Here is an 18,177-nt window from a genome sequence, read left to right as displayed (position 1 = left end):
TTTAGTACCATGTCGCAGTTAACTCACGACATCACTCATACTTGTGTTTTCTAGCAATGTCAATCATGATTAATAGCTTGCGATTCATTTGCTTGCTTTTTTTTCACATTGCATGGTGTGTGCATATTGTTCTTGTATGTATACCTGAATAAAAAATTCAGTTGCAAGTCAGTGCTCCTGTTGCGTTTTCACTGTCCTTCATACTTTGTGCACTGTTTCTAGTCTTTCAAAAACGCACTAACTCGTCCAGCTCTCAGTATCGAAGTTTAAAGTCAGCTGTTAAAATGAGAATGCAATAAACATGGAAACTGTCTGTAGAACAATACCAATGATTTACTGTTTGCAACACGCAGTTTGTACATGTTCGTACAAGAAGATTTCAAAGAGATATACAGAGTGTTACAGTGTGCAAGGTTGAATGGTCCCGTCCCTGCCATGAATACTGCAATATCATCATAAGTGTGCACAGGTCTTGCACTGCAAGCCAGAGACTTGCTCCAGGGCTTTCTTATGCTATTAAGTGTTAGCTGCTTGCATTCATAACGTGGTTGGTAAATTGCTTACGTATTTCCCATCTAAGTTCCCTGCATTTCATTCTGCTGTATTCACCTAAATATTGTCACGTGGTCGTGACGTCAAAGAACCCAGTAGAAATACTGTGAAAGGCAAAACTAGATTTTATTGGGTGAACCTGTGCCCACAAAACAGGCTACACTTAAAGCACGAGAGCGGCGAACACAGTTGGCAATCGTCTAAAATCTGACCAGCGGGTCAAGCGCGTCGGCTTTTATACATCAGTCGTCGAGTGTTCCAGAGTCAGAGTAATCGCTGGGACCCGCGTGCCTTCCACAAAGGTCTACTTTATTCGCGTCGCGCACACATGCGATCAGATTACACAAGGTACGGTCAGAGAAAGCGGATAGAAGCATCGATAACATTCCAGAAACTTCAGATACATGCAGGCGCGTCCTGCGCTGTGCGATAACATTTTTTAGGCGGTAAAACGTGTCGCCCAATAAAGACAAACAAGTACACGTGTCAATATTTTCAGCTCCTTTCTTTGAATTACATTGAGGGTTACATTCGTTTTGTGTTAAGGTGTTTTCTAATGAACCAAGAATAAAGATTCTTACAAGTTTTCAAAGCTGACGCAATGGCAAAAATATTCTCAGCCATAAAGTGTGCTCATTGAGACACCAGGCACCTTGTCCCACAAAACATCAATCAATTGTATTTTTAGATAAAAGCACATCAGTTTCTCACTTGTAAAGCTACACCTCTAGGCGCCACATGGTCTTTCCAAAAAGAAGGTTGCACAAGTATTTAAATGCACTGTTTAAAAGTTTACTGTTAAGACCTGTGTTTCCTTCATTTCAGTTGCAATATGCGAAGTAGGTAGCAAGAGTATTCAGCATTAGTGCATCTGCTGTTGACATAGCTAAGCTTACATGAAGGTGAAAGGGCATCCCTACATATATCAACCCAATGTAAAGGTATGACTTGATAAAGGCATGTTGCGCTGGAAAGGTTAATTAAAAGTCAGCAGGATTCTCTGGTAATGTGGCAGGCACAATGCAGCTGGGATACAATATGCAGATTACTTTGCGATTACTCATTCGCTTCTTGCTGTCTTTCTGCAGCATGTCTGCATGCTATGGTGTTATTTATCTTCCTAACATCATAAAAAATGCAATTCATTGCTCCACCAAAGGCACCATCAGCCAGCTAAGCCATTCTTGACATAAAGCTTCTCAGCCTGGTCTCTACATAAGTTAGCTTTGAGAATGTCTTTTCACACAAGCTTGTCACAGGAACTCTCGAAAGGAGGTCAAGCATACAGCATAAATCTTTGGAAACTGATTTGTCCAGCCCAGTATCATTTTACGGTCCTGGCTTTCTTGATGCCAGTTTGGGACTTAAAAAGCTGCATCTTAGTATGCAAGGTGTCGAATTATATAGATTTCAGAGGAGCTAGACTTGAAAAGCCATTTTATTATCCCCCACATAAAGGTCCAAAAGGCCGTACATGAAAACTATGAGATAAACTTCCGTAAATCCCTCGCAATGTGGGAATGGATGTTATGTGAAGTATCTTACAGGTAGTTGGCTACGCCAAGGTGAGGTGTTGCTATCAGTCGTTCCGAAACGAACACTCGTGTGAAACTTCCTTTTCAATCTCAAATAGAGGCGACCAACAACGGGTGGGTGTGCTGCCGCTGAGACACCTGGATCTTTTCATGTGAGCCATCTGGTTCTAACGCAGGTAGCGTGAGAGTTGCATGACAAAGCTGGAATGACGACAATGCAACGAACACGATGGCATCACAAACACAACACATCCAGACATCTAGTGGCACAAGCTAATATACAACTTGGGCTACTGGGTTGGCATAAAAACATGTAAGAGTAACAACCCCCATTATTGAAATCTTTCAATACAAACTATAGCAAAAAATTTAGTGCTTCGTTGCACCTATAAAACTACATCAAAAAATCATATACTAACATAAGTAAATACACAATAAAAAGTCCATTACAGCAAAAGCAATATTGTATTACTTATGCGACTTTATTTTATTGATGAGGCCATGAAAGTAAAAATGCCAGGTGATAACACTTTGTCAAAGCTCAAGCAAATGTCTCGTTTAGTCCACTTCCTTTTTGGTGGACTTTAATTTGCTGGTCATTGATGCTTGTACATGTTGACGGAGCTCCTGCCAGTCATGGCAAAATCTGATTTTATTATGATTATGGCATGCAGTTTCTCAACTCCAAGCCCAGCTGCTGGTCTTTTTTTAGCATAGCTTCCTTCAGTTGCAGCAATAATATAAAGTTACCATGTGCTGGGCCAATGTACAGATATTTCTGTACTCTTGCATGTCACCCTATCTTTTTACTTCTCCCATTTATGCCCAGAATGATGCAATTGATTCGATTTCTAAGGTTGGTTTTGCATTGTTTGTAATTAAGCTTGTAAGGCAGCATTCTCCACTCTTTTTCTGTCCTTGCTGGATTAAGCAACAAGCGAGAATACTGCTTCAGGTGGCACAGTGGTTGCTTTATTTTGTCCTCCAATATAATAGCAGTTGCTACGAACTTAGCAAGAACCTGGTCCAGATGCCAGCAGTCCTTTCTTCACCTTCGTCATGGATGTCTCACAATGCAAATTATTGGCAGAAAATTTTCAGATCATGCACTTGAACTTGCTCAGCAGCTTCAATGCAGGTTGCTATGCAACGCTTGCAGCAGTTTGTCCAGCTAACATAGTCCACTGCCAAAAAAACTTGTGTGTCTCTATCAGCATCACTCTTTTCTCTGGTGTTTGGTTGGATGAAGTTCTGCAAGAGAAGCATCTGCCTAATCATCGCACGAATTCCTGAGTATACATTAACCAAAATATTAATTGAATTGGTTTAGGCAATGTAGGTAGTTGGGCGAGTTGGTTCAGCGTTGCAGGCTTGTAAGAGTATAAAGATACAAGGACAATTAAAAGAAAGGACAAAAATCAGTAGTGCATGTGCTACGTGTGTGTTGTCCTTTCTTTTGTCCTTGTATTTTAGGTGCATTTATGGTGCATTATGTCTGAAATTACTTAAGCATGTCGAATCTTAGTTTCAACAGGTATGGCTGACTAGATTTTGTGTGGTTTTTAGTTTTGCTGCTTGGGGTTTACATCTGAGACCGAAAGAAAGGAACAAGGAAGGCTGGGTAGGTTAATCAGACGTACATCCAGTTGGCTACCCTGCATGGGGGTTAGGGTATGAGGGGTTAAAAGAAAAAAAGGAGGCAAGTCGAGACAGTTCACTCGCACAAAAGACAGGTGGTGTCTATAAGTGTCTTTTCAGATTCGTTTATTTTAGAAAGTCATAAGAGCATGTATGCACAGCTTTCTTCATTAATATGGCCAAGCACCCATGATCCTAGCCTCTGTGAAAGCTCGACTATCCAGTTGGGTGGGTACACTGTAAAAGGGCTGACATTGGACATCAAGGACTGACAGGGGAGGTGTTCAGTGGTCTTTTTTCAGTTACAGTGGTCACACTTAATAACGAAGGACAATGAATTTGTAAAGGCACTTGATCAAGTACGCCTCTAAAAACCAGGGGTTACAAAGAAGGCGCAGATGTCATAAACAGTTCTAATAGAGCTTTCTCTCACCGCAAAAGAGAGATGGTGATTTTGCAGCAGGTGCAAACATCTTTGAAAGTGGAGGCTAGTGAGTAGCAATGGTTCTTGAAAATGTAGCCCGATAGCTCACCACTTTCAAGCAAATGAGCTGGTACTCAAGCAAGATGGTAGAATGTTGAATATGGTGCTCTGAGCCCTTTAGTATATATAGCTATGTAGGCCGAGATTAGGCCTCTCCGATGATTGCAATTGTAGCATTTCAACTGTCAACAATAGTGACTGTGTTTTACACACAGCAGATTCAAGAAAATGCTACCTCGACCATGGCTATATCACCAATTTAACCACTTCAGAGCTAAACCTACATTTGAAAATGCTAAAGGTCTCGTTAACGGCCATGCGCTCAAGAGGGATTTATTTAGAAATATTTGTCCAGCATGCCATACGTGTACCCGCCTGTACTGTTGACTAGGACAGGGACCATTGATTTATATTTGCAGAGGTTTTGTAACAGTCAGCGCAGTCCTTAGGAATTCAGTAGCCTCACAATACACAATTTGTGGTGCAACCACAAATATATCTCAGCTGTGCTCCACAAAGGCACTGAGCAAATCACTTTTGTGATAAAGCATTTCGCACGGATGTAAGTGTAAGTCAGTGTGCTTTTTCCTTTTTTTTCTCACTTCCTGTCTTTAGTCCCTTGCCGTCTAACATGGAGAATAGTTTTCCCCAGCCTGGGGCTGGGGCTTCTCTAGATGCAATTAAATTTTCTCTCGAAAGAGAGAGAAGAGCTAGATGTTGAAGATTTCACAGCCACTGACACTCCACAGTAGACTCTAAAGAAAGCTTACAACCTTTGGGGCTTATCTTGTCCTACAGCGATAATCGTCATATGTGCCTTACTTGCATGCATATTTCCTTTCTTGAAAACTCGGCGCTCGATACTTTACTGTCGAGAGTGCCGTGTCAAGCTGATTACGCACAAGCCGTTCGTGACTAGGAAGTACTGGCCTCGCAGCATTAAAGAAAGGAAATGCGGGCAAGACAAATGACGATTATTGTTTGGGGACAAAATACAACCCAAAGGGGGTAACATTTTTTAGAATTTAGTCATAGCTTACATAAATCCACATGTGGGCAAGTTCTTGTATGCATCTCATAATGGTCGACAAATTTGCTGTAGGTAGCTTCACCACAACATAGACATCTTATCGGCTCAATTGTAGAAAATGCAGTGCAGAGAAGCATATCTTCTAATATATATATATATATATATATATATATATATATATATATATATATATATATGTATACGCACACACACCTACATGTGGGCAAAAGTCATGTATGTGTTTCTTAATGGTTGTTGCCAGATTTGCTTTATCTTCACCACAGTACACACAAGTTATGTGGTGAGGTATACAAATTGCATTGCTGTGAAGCATACTGAGATTAAAATGGGGCTCAGTTCAACTCTCACGGGTACTATAATAAGAGTCCCTAATTACACGCGTGCGTACACATCGTCTCCGGTCACAGTATGAGCACTGAACCTTCTAATATGTGTACCGACATGCATTCAGAGGTGTTTCTGGTGTGATGTTTTAAGCCGTTGTGTTGCACTCATGATTCCGCTCTGTCCGCGCCCTCTTCACACAACCACTCGCGAACAACATTAAAACCAACTAATAAACCCAGCTATTCGCTGCAATGAATAATTTCTGTCTGCAAGTGGGCTTTACAGCAGCATTAAGTATTATGCACTGAAGCGCTATCAGAAAAAAAAATTTTCAAACCGGTAAACACATTGCGCTTCATCATGTTTTCGCAATGTTCAGTGTCTCGCAGGAAGCCAGTATATATATGCAAATCAAGTTTTTACGATATGTTCTCAACAGTTGCAGTGGCTGCGATGAACTTTTACACCAAAATCTATCGGCTTCATCGCATAAAACTTGTGCCGCAGTGAAAATGTATTCGATGTGTACTATACATATCCGACAGCACTGGTACGATAAAGCATCCGCAAAATTAAGCCAGTAGCTGTTTAGCTTGAGTTTCGTAGTTTTAGTGTCTTCGTGCGAGTGAGATGTTTTCAACTTTCTAGTTTTTTATCAGTGAGGTCCATTATTACGTTGTACTGCAAAGAAGCTGCATGTCAGAAGTACATATTCTTTACTCATTGCGCATTGACTAACAAATTAGTGGTTCTCGCCATGAACTGCTGTCCATATTCAAAATGGTCACAGTGATCTCACAGTCCCTGTAAATAAGTACTCATTCGGCTCATACTACGTGTTTTTTGGTGTGCGCTACCAATCAGTGATTCATTCTGTCTGCTGTTTGTAGTGGTCCATTAAAGCTGTATTTAGCTGCATTAAAGCTAGTATTTAGAAACTTGGACAATGTACAATGATTTACTTATTTTTATGTTTTATATTTACATCTTTGTTATTTTTCCCTTCTTATTTGTAATGTAATACAAGGCGTTGTGCAGGTTAAGGATGCGGTACTTGTAAATTTATTAAGATAGCTCTGTTTTTTGAACACTCTAAACATGCATGGTTTTGAATCTGCCTTCGGTTATATGTGTAAAAGCCAGGAACTTCTTTCTGGTATAACGTTCTTGCTTGCAGCGACGGGTGTATAAATATAGCTGATTTTGTAATAGCTGCACGATTTTTCTGCGCCGCAGTTCTTTGATAGCGCACTACCAATACATACAAAATACACTATAAAAATGTCTTTCCGCACTACACATTACAATTTTTGACGGGGTATTTGCACCTGTGAAATTCAGGAGCCGTTGTGTTGTGGCTGCCTAATTTACGTGTCCGACATTTGTGGCATGTTCGCATGTATATGAAACAAAGGTGGCACTCAGGAACTGCTCTGCTTTCTTTTTACCCGGTCATGTTGGTGTTCTGATGGCCTGTCTTTTAGGTAGTCAGAGTTGTCAGTTGATATTTCTATATCTACTGTCATCGAAAGCTTCATAGTTAGCCTTTGCGAAATATGAAATAGATTATCATATCTTGGTGGGGAAGCAGCGCACTGACAAAGACAAGGCGAAGACACCTAAGAATTTATGACACAAGCTGCAAGGTATGATGATTAATCACCAACTAGCCCAGCTTTCCACAATAATGAAATAGATTATTTACTTGTAGCATGAAACAATGACGCAACAGAAATGTCAGCTTTCCATATGAAAGCATGCAGTGATTCATGCATTTGTGCTTTTTCAAGCCAGCGAGTCCACTAAGGCAGCCCTGTCAGAATAACTTATTCTTATGTGAGAATAAACCAAAGTTATTGTTGAAATGTTCTTTCCAATGCTCACTTGAATGACTGAGATGCCCTTGTACGTAACGAGAGATAGCTAGTTGGTCAGCACACTTGATCAGGCAATGGCCTGGCCAACTAAGGTACCACTTCTCCAGAAATTAATGGTGGTTTTAAATTACACCTTATTGTGCAAGTAGAACACCAAAAAATAAATATAAATGACTGACAGTCACTGAACAAGAGAATTTTCTGCCTGTAGTCAATTTTTGGACAAAGGGACTTGCCTTATTAACAACTGATTTCCGCATAGCTCATGACTCGCAAGGGTCGAGGAGGATAAGCAGGTGCGTAAGAGTAAAATGAAGGCTATGGAAAGGGGAAGTGGAAAACTTTGAAGGCAAGGATTAGTTTGCGATAGTAAAAGGGGTGTGCTAAGGGTTCTCCCAAGTGGGGTGACGAAAACAACCCACAGAACTTCAAATGAACCATTACATACAAGTAGGCGTCAACCTACTGTGGCAGCCTTTTAGAGAAACCTTCTAATTAAGGTAAGGCTTGCACTGTCAACTCTGCGGACAGCTGAAAGTATCTCGTAATCATTTCACGTAATGTCCTGGTCATGAACAAATATAATCTGGAGCTCCTACTATTCCACTTGCCCTTTGTATTTGCTATGATATAGTGTTACCTGAAAACACATCTTTCTTGATGGACAGCTTTTAACCTTGCAAAGCCTTGGCTCACTTTACCATACTCGGGCTTCTTAAGCACGATGTCAATTTTATGAGCTTTTTGTCAATGGGTAACTGTTGTAAGACCTGTCGTGTACCCCGCAGGGGCGTCTGCGTAAGCAGGCGTTTGGTGTGTTGCGACACCACGTACCCGAGCACACGAGGGTTGGACCCTCCCGCGTGTAGCCATGCGCGGCTTAGCCGTGTCTGGGGAAAAGGGGATCCTGAGGGTTGAGCCGATGCTGGGTGTCTGGACCTTTAAGGGCCCCCGGCGGAGGCAACACACCTCTTCGGCCTCGGCTTCACATAGACGGCACCTCCAGGCTGACCCACCTGGAGGACATCGGCAGTCGCCTTTTCCTGTCTCTCCCTCCTCGAATCTTCGTCTTCATCTCTCACTTTTTGACCTTTCCTGTCTCCTTCTCTCTTCTTTTTACTTCCTTTCTCCTGGCGTGTGTGACTATGTGACCCTGTGTGGCTATCCAACCTTGGGTACACCATATTCGGTTATAGTGACGGCGTACGACTGGCGTCGTGCAGACTTGTACGCAAGCTCTGCCGCGCCCCCTCGTTGGGCTCCGTGGTGGGCGGACGGCGCTGTTGCCGAATGCATACATTTTTTCATGGAAACTTCTTTACCCTCCCTTACTTATCGCCCTCAGAAACGAGGGCGCACCGAAGATGTCTTCAAGTTTTTTGGACGCGAAACCCAGAACTTTCCCCACTTCCATGTTATTCATTCCGAAAAGCCAAACAAAGCAGTGCGAAACATCTCACCATTCCTTGTTTCAAAGTCCCTAACTGATATTTTTGGTGCAGGTTACAAGGTGTCGAGGATGGCAAGCGGCGACCTCGTCTTGGAGCTCCGTGATGTAAAACAGTATGAGAAACTACCTCAACTAGTGTCATTTGGAGAGACCCCCATAACAGTAACCCCGCACCGTACAATGAACACCACCCGTGGTGTTGTGTCAGATGATGATTTGCTTGAGCTGACTGAAGCGGAACTACTGGAGGGCTTCAGCGAACAAAATGTGATCAATGTCAGAAGAATTAAGATGAGGTGGGATGGAAAAGAGATTCAGACGAAGCACCTAATAATTACTTTTGGATCAAGTATCTTGCCCGAATCAATCGAGGCCGGGTACATCAAGCTCCGTGTCAGGCCGTACGTGCCAAACCCACTCCGATGTTTCAAATGCCAGCGCTTCGGCCACAGCTCGCAGAGCTGCCGAGGCCGCCAGACATGTGCAAAATGCAGTGCCCACGAACACACATCTGAAGCTTGTGAGAATGCTCTCCACTGTATAAACTGTGATGGGGAGCACGCCGCGTACTCGCGGGCGTGCCCATCCTGGAAAAAAGAAAAGGAAATTGTAACAGTTAAAGTAAAGGAAAATATAAGTTTCAAGGAGGCACGCAGGCGGGTATCGTACCTGCCCAAGAAAACCTTTGCCGATGTGGCGCGTCAGGGGGCAACGTCACAACGGCCTCCGGCGGCTGTCCGACCCACAGGCAGTGAGTCGGCAGTTACGCCATCTGCCCCCGCGGCGGTTGCAGCTAGCGCTGCTCCGTCGACCCAGAATGAGGGACCATCGACCCCGAAGGTGGCCGCCGCCGAGGCTGTCCCAACCTCCCAGGCCCCTTCCAGCGCTGGCAACAGCCGGCGCAGCCAAATCCCGCAGGGTGCTCCATCGACCTCTGGGCTGGTGGGCGCAGGGGTCTTGCCCTCCAAGGCAGGACTCTCTCTTGTAACTTCTCGCTCGCAAGAGCACGTGTCCGGCGCCTCACAAGAGGCAATGGACACAACACCTATCCTCTAGGCGCACCAAGCACCTAAGGAGCGGCGAGGCTCCCTCGAACGCTCCAAAAAGGGCAGAACTCCCGTTACAGGGCCTCGAAAGAGCTCTGTAACCTAAGACATCACCACCGTTTCCGTAAACACAGCACCAATTTTTTCTTTAATATGAATACACAAATCATTCAATGGAATGTCAGAGGTCTTCTTAGGAATCTCGATGATCTACAAGAACTCATCTACCAACACAATCCAAAAGTGCTGTGTTTACAGGAAACACACTTAAAACCAAAACACACAAATTTTCTTCGACAACACGTTACTTTTCGCAAAGACCGCGATGATGCTCTCGCATCATCGGGTGGCGTTGCCATTGTAATTCAAAAAAGCATAGCGTGTCAACGTTTGCAGCTGCGAACGGCCCTCGAAGCAGTGGCGGTTCGAGTTGTCCTGCTAAACAAACTCATCACTATTTGCTCACTTTACATACCCCCACATTACAAACTAAACAAACCTGAATTTCAGTCCTTCATAGATGAATTGCCAGAACCTTATGTTGTTCTTGGCGATTTCAATGCGCACAGCTCCCTGTGGGGCGACTCTCGTACAGACGCGCGAGGTCGTCTCGTTGAACAGTTCCTTTTTTCTTCAGGTGCGTGGCTTCTAAATAAGAAAGAACCCACATATTACTCTCTTGCAAACAGAAACTTTTCGTCAATAGATCTTAGTATAGTTTCCGCGTCTATACTGCCCGAACTCGAATGGGAAGTTATGAGCAATCCTTACGGGAGCGATCACTTCCCCGTACTGCTAAGAACATCCAAAGAAAATGAATTTCCTCCACAAGCTCCTAGGTGGAAGATAGATGCAGCCGACCGGGAGAAATTTCGAAATCTATCTAGCATCTCATGGGCTGATATGTCTTCTCTAGAAATTGATGCCGCTGTGGAGTATTTTACAGCATTCATAATAGATGCCGCATATAAATGCATATCTGAAGGAAGTGGTTTGGCATGCAGACGGCGTGTCCCGTGGTGGAACGACGAATATAGGATTGCTCGTAAGAAACAGAACAAAGCGTGGTGGTTGCTACGCGATTCCCCCACTGCAGAGAATCTTATTAACTTTAAGAAAGTGAAATCTCAAGGCAGGAGAACCCGTAGGCAGGCCAGAAGAGAAAGCTGGCAGAAGTATTTATCGAGTATTAACTCGTTTAGAGATGAGGCCAAAGCCTGGAACAGGGTGAATAGGATTAGAGGGAGCCAAACATATTCACTCCCTCTGGTAAACGCACAGGGCGATACACTGAAAGACCAGGCAGACTCACTTGGGGAGTATTTTGAGAGCGTGTCAAGTCTAACAAATTATTCGCAATCCTTCCTAAAATACAAACAAATAGAAGAATGCAAGCCACTCATAGGAAAATGTCGAAAGAATGAACCATACAACTGTCCATTTAGTATTGCCGAGTTCAGAGCTGCCTTGAGATCATGCAAGAGCTCCGCACCGGGTTCTGACAGAATTATGTATGAAATGATCAAAAACCTACACAATGACACCGAAGCTACACTACTCACAATTTTCAACACTATTTGGGCGGCGGGATACTTTCCAACTGCATGGAAAGAAGCAATTGTGGTCCCTGTTTTGAAGCAGGGGAAAGACCCATCCATGGCGGCAAGCTATTGCCCAATAGCTCTTACAAGCTGCCTGTGTAAGGTTTTTGAAAAAATGATTAATCGCAGACTCATACACTTCCTTGAACTCAATAATATACTTGATCCCTATCAGTGTGGCTTCAGAGAAGGCCGGTCGACGACAGATCACCTTGTACGCATTGAAGGATATATTCGGGACGCATTTGTACATAAGCAGTTTTTCATGTCAATATTCCTTGACATGTTGAAGGCATATGACACAACATGGCGCTACGGCATCTTGCGAGACTTGTCGGAAATGGGCATCTGTGGCAATATGCTGAAAATAATTGACAGCTATTTGTTGAATCGAATCTTCCGAGTGAAAATCGGCAGCGTATTGTCGCGACCTTTCACACAAGAAACAGGTGTACCACAGGGAGGCGTGCTGAGTTGTACGCTCTTCATTGTGAAGGTGAACTCGCTTTGTGCTTCGCTACCACCTGCCATTCTTTATTCTGCCTACGTTGACGACATTCAAATCGGCTTCAAATCCTGTAACCTCTCAGTATGCGAGAGACAGGTGCAACAGGGCTTGAACAAGATTTCCAAGTGGGCAGACAAAAACGGATTTAAAATCAACCCCCACAAAAGCTCTTGCGTTCTTTTTACAAGAAAGAGAGGCCTGTTTCCGGATCCTTCCTTAGAACTGTGTGGACACCAAATACCTGTCAACAAAGAGTACAAATTTCTGGGTATTATACTTGATTACAGGCTCACTTTCATTCCACACATTAAATACCTGAAAGAAAAATGTATAAAAACAGTGAACTTAATGAAACTTCTGTCCCAGACTACATGGGGTAGTGACAGGAAGTGTTTAATGAACCAATACAAGAGCCTAATTCGGTCTCGATTGGATTATGGTGCTGTAGTATATAACTCTGCCGCCCCGAGCGCGCTAAAGATGCCAGACCCTGTTCACCATCTAGGTATCCGCTTAGCCACAGGCGCTTTCAGAACAAGTCCGATTGAAAGCTTATATGCCGAATCGAATGAATGGTCTCTCCACCTACAGAGATCATACATTAGCTTTACATATTTCCTTAAAGTACGCTCCAATCCTGAAGATCCATGTTTTCATACCGCTACCGATATGACGTGCGCTACACTTTCCAGCAATCGCCCCTCCATAAGACAGCCTTTCTCGCTGCGTGTGAAGGAGATTAGCGATGAAATGCGTGTCCCACTCCTCGAGCATCGCTTAATGCACCTAACCAAGCTCTTACGTCCTTGGGAGTGGCAGGTGATACAATGTGACATATCCTTTATAAATATTACAAAGCACGCTCCTGAGGCCGAAATTAGAATGCATTTCCTCGAACTGCAGTACAAACACTCCTGCGTAGCGTACTACACAGACGCTTCGAAGACAAATGCCGGGGTATCATATGCAGCCGTCGGCCCATCCTTCTCGGAATCCGATGTACTACATCCGGAAACAAGCATCTTTACGGCTGAGGCCTACGCATTACTCTCTACTGTGAAGCATATAAGAAGATCAAAACTTCCAAAAGCAGCGATCTATACAGACTCTCTAAGCATCGTGAAGGCCCTAATGTCGCTCTACAAACATAAAAATCCCGTATTCAATGAACTATATTCGGTATTGTGTAAAGCGTACTCATCTAACCAGAACATCATAATATGCTGGGTCCCTGGCCATAGGGGAATCGAAGGTAACGTTCTCGCGGACGAGATGGCCACGTCAATCACATCGCAAGCCGTTAACTCTACCGCTGATGTGCCTGTCACAGATCTGAGGCCTTTCTTACGAAATAAACTGTGAAATCACTGGCAGTGCACGTGGGACGCGCAAACAAATAACAAACTGCACTTTATAAAGCCCCAGTTAGGTTTTTGGCCCTCCCCAACAAAATCTCGGCGAACAGATGTCCTATTCTGTCGCCTCAGAATAGGACACACATTTGGCACCCATAGTTACCTGCTTACTGAAAGTGAACCTCCAACCTGTGGCAGATGCGGTGAGAGGCTTACCGTCCTCCACGTGCTCCTGGAGTGTCGGGAAGCCGAAACGGAGAGAAAGAAACATTTTCGGCTTGCTTACCAATATAAAATCCCTCTACACCCGGCTATGTTTCTCGGCAAGGAACCGCTTTTTGACACCAAGGCAATCCTCAACTATTTAAATGATGTCGTACTACACGTTATATGCCCATTAAATTCGTAGAGCATCCTCGCTCCAGAGGATGCCACTGCGATAACAGTTTTGCATAGCACATGCCTCTAGGCCCTTGTTCTTCAAGGGCTCTAAGGAGGCAACAGTGCTCTAGCATATCTTATAACCATATATATTTTTACACATCGTATCATTCTGTTTAAATGCACCTTAAATGTTCATAGTACACGTCATCAGACATCGCCATAATCTTATTGTACAGATTTTGCGCACTTTAGCGCGAACATTTTTAAGGCCCCTCTACAGCCATGTCACACCAACTTCATCGAACTCATGATTTCATTGCAAACTCATTAACATGGACATGGCGCCCTTTGGCCATAACTGGCCCTTGCGCCATTAAAAACCACATATCATCATCATCACCTGTCGTGTACAAAATTTATTTATCTTCCAATGGTGCTTACTTGTTTATCAATATCGCACATCATTTAATATTTAAGACAACAGCAGTTATAGTGGACTGAGGATGAATGTATTGACTGATGGAACTACCCACATAAAAATATTTCACTTTTAGTACTCTTAAGAGTTCAGCATTTGAATTGTTGAAACATTCAAATGTGGTCAAATACATTCGGTTACAATTATTGGGTTGTGTCTGCATTAGAAAGAAAAGAATGAAACCGCTGTCATGTCATGTATGGAACGCCTGGCATATAAATTAAGTCATAAACTCAAAACCTAGCAGGAACATGGATTTAGTTTTTTCGACAATGGTTTTTTTTTGTAGGATCATTTCTGATCACTAACTCAGCCACGGTAGCACCTATGAGTGGCTCCCTGACGCTTAAAGTAATATGTGGTACGTTGTATTTTAAGCTTGTTTTTTTAACTAATATATGCACTTGAAGTGACTTGACTTATGGTTGTGCAGCTTTGCTAAGGTTCACTTCTTTATATATTGGATACGCGTTTAACGGGTTCATGGCAACTCTATTTTCATTAATCACTCTGTTGTGGCAATCTAAATGTACGAACAACCATCATCTTGCACTCATTTCTCTCCTTCCAAGTTGAAAAAGAAACACAAAAGAAAGAACCATGGTCACTGACAAAAATGTTTTGCCTTTAGTGTACATATATGACTAAACCTGTATTCCATACAACTAGGAATACATTACAGCATGGAGCCCCTCTGGTTGCTTGAAAGTTCCGAGATTCGTGTAGCTCTAATTAATATTAATATAAGTGACCTTTCCTCTGTATATGTTCGAAGTAATACTTAATGAACTGGATTGTGGAAATAGGCCTAATGCTGATGCTTTAAGCTAATTTGTCTAAAGACATTGCTACCTGATTTGTGTGAAGCCTGTCTGCAGCTCCTTTTTATAAATATAGGTGTATAAAAAAGGGTAATAATATAAACCTGATGATAAAGTAGTCATTGTAGAGAGAATCTGGTTCATAGTTTAGTGTTTGGAACAGGAGCCAGAAATACCACCGATGTCACCTGCCATTGTTAATGATGTGTGCCATGTCCTACATATATTATTCTTAATCTGCTACTGAGCCCCCCCCCCCCCTTGCTTTAAATCATTGTCCAAACAGAAAGAACATGTAGGTGGCTGTGTTAAGACTTGTTCTTCATTATTGCCTTTCACTGAAAGCCATGACCCAAGCTCTTAACAGTATTCCTTTGTCTAAGCAATGCAACTTTGTGTCGTGAAGCTTAATATTATAAAGAACTGGGCTGCCAAAGGCATTTTCATAGTAGCCTAATAATTTACCCGCAGTTTCTTTGCAAAAGCTACCCAACATTTTTCACCGCATGCCTTGCATTCTTAGACTATTGTCCTTGCTGTCTAGTTTTAGAATTGCTGACATACATCATTTCAGGCGTGCTTTCTAGCAAGATTGGTAGACTTAGCTTTCCGTCAATTGTACAAGCAATATTTGCCAGGTGTGCAGCTTGTGTTCGCCTACTTGATACTGAAATGAAATATTTGTACACATTGTGGTATGTTTAACATTTTCCATGCCTTCGACGAGCTAGGTTCGTCCGTGTCTTTTTGCTAAAGACGGCCAAAGACAAGCTCAGCTCATAAGCAGTGCTTCGTATTCTCTAGCAATGCCACGGACAAGCCAAGATGTGTCTCAATGCTTAGTCAGGCTTTTGATTGACGGCAATGCATAATCCATGGGACAGTGCAAGAAGAAGCAAATTTATTCTTTCTTAGCAGGTAAAAGCACGTTGCCAACTGAGGTTTTAAAAATACATTAGTCACTTCTGGTCAGAATGAAATGAATTGTTGGGTTTTACATGCCAAAACCATGATATGATTATGAGGCACACCGTAGAGGGGGATTCCGCATTACCTCGGACCATCTGGGTTTCCTTAATGTGCGCCAAATGCACAATACATGGGTATCTTTTCATTTCGCCCCCGTCGGGGTAATAGTGCGACATGGAAGGGGATAAAAAAGCTCTTGATAGTACATACTGCAAGCGTGTGCTTAACTGGGCTGGTTAGTGCATGTTTATAATTGAATTTAACAGTGCTGAAGATGGGTGGAGAGAAGACGACAGACAGCGTTAGAGGGTGAAGCCTCAAAACGCCGTAAATAATTTAATTTAGTAGCTTCTTTACAGCCACTTTTGTTTGCCAGGAGGGTACTATGCCCTGATATCCCGACGCAGTGTATGGTCATGTGGGAGCAGGACATTGCGATGTTACGACACTCGCTCTAGCTCATTCAGTCGTCCGCTATGCTGCTACATTGACCTTCACAATTAGCAGCGCACAAGTCGACCGACGTAGCCGGAGGCCTCGAAAGAGTGTTAAAACGTCGCATTGTCCTTCTCCCACATGACCGCATACTGTGTTGTGATGTCACTACACCAGCATCCTCCTAGAAAACAAAACCGAAACCGGCTCCAGGAAAACTATTATACTAAATCACGCCACTCCAAGGCTTGTTATTATATGTTTAGAGCTCTAAGGCCTTAATTTATCGAGAAAAAAAGGAATAATTGAAGGTATCGTGTCCGTACCTCTTCAAATGCAACTTAGCAGACGATGTTCGGCCTAAAGTGTACTGGGTGCTTTGAATAAGCACTTATGGTCTGAGGATATGTTGTAAATGCCAAAGGAAAGTCGAAGGGGGATAGCCCCTAGGCTAGTTTTGTTGGTAAAGTACTTTATTTGAAAAGCCTGAAGGAGCTAAGTAACATTTTCTTGGTGCAAATATTGGCTTGCATAGCTGTAACTGGCACAAGAATTGTTGAAGCTTGAAGCAGCATCGACTCTGTCAGGCGCCCTCAAGCAGTGCGCATTCCTTCTCTGGACAAAGACCTAGAGTGGGGTGGCAGGGTAGAATTGAAAGAATATTGTTGTCCATTATCAATACATGGACATACTTTATGTTCTGCACAACATAAGGTATCTGTCAACAGTAAAGTTGCGCACAGTCATAAAATACAGATATACCTGCTCGTGGATAGACATATACATGGCTGCCTTACACATGACATTGAGCATGACAGCCATCTGGCTTTGCCAAGGTATGCAGTAGTGCAACAGCCATGCGAGTGTTGGCAAACTGCATGGCAAAATCTATGCAAATTAAAGGGCAGGCTATTGCTTGATGTCAAGATAACTTGATTCAGTTGAATACCAGTGCAATTTATACCTCGGTATATCTGCCCAAAATAGACCCTATTTACACATTGCACTTCTGCCCACGTTAACTCTCACACTACTGCACACAAATGTTCTTTTCTTTCCCATTACCGAACTCCTATTTTGGTCACCACTATAGAAGTTTGACTAATGAATAACCTTTCTCCTAAGCGGAAACTGCACACATTCAGCTTATCCAAGCCACTCATGCCGATTTGCTCACTAGGAACAAATTTTATTCCATTTCAGGTTTTCAGGTTGAGTTTGCAGTTATGCAATTTTGGAGCTGTTTATAATGTTTTATGTAATCGTACAATGGGGCAGTGTTATTTTATTATTGTGTTCAAAAGGAAATCCGTTGTTTAACATAAAGCATTATTTTCATTCTTTTCTTGAATTCGGGTGCTTGAGTTCTTTCCCGCAATTTTTCTGCATGCGAGTGCGTGACTTGTCTGTCCAAGCTGCCAAGTGCCTTCGCTGCATCCTTGTACTCTTCTTGGTGCCTTCAGTATGATGCCTGTCTGTTTATCACACACGAAAGTGCTAAAACTCTCCTTTGACTTATCGTTCTGGTTCTGATCTTAACTGCCACACCTTATCTCAAAGAATCCTTGTCTCGTTTTTCTGCAAGCTTCACCCCCCCCCCCAGCTTTGTTTTGCGTTTTTGTCTTTAGGAAAAATGTTTAACATTTCTTTAGCAGTGTTGCCAGAT

The sequence above is a fragment of the Dermacentor variabilis genome, chromosome 9 (genome assembly GCF_050947875.1).
Source record: "Dermacentor variabilis isolate Ectoservices chromosome 9, ASM5094787v1, whole genome shotgun sequence".
Classification (NCBI taxonomy): domain Eukaryota; kingdom Metazoa; phylum Arthropoda; class Arachnida; order Ixodida; family Ixodidae; genus Dermacentor; species Dermacentor variabilis.
Note: the sequence above shows the minus strand (reverse complement) of the source record.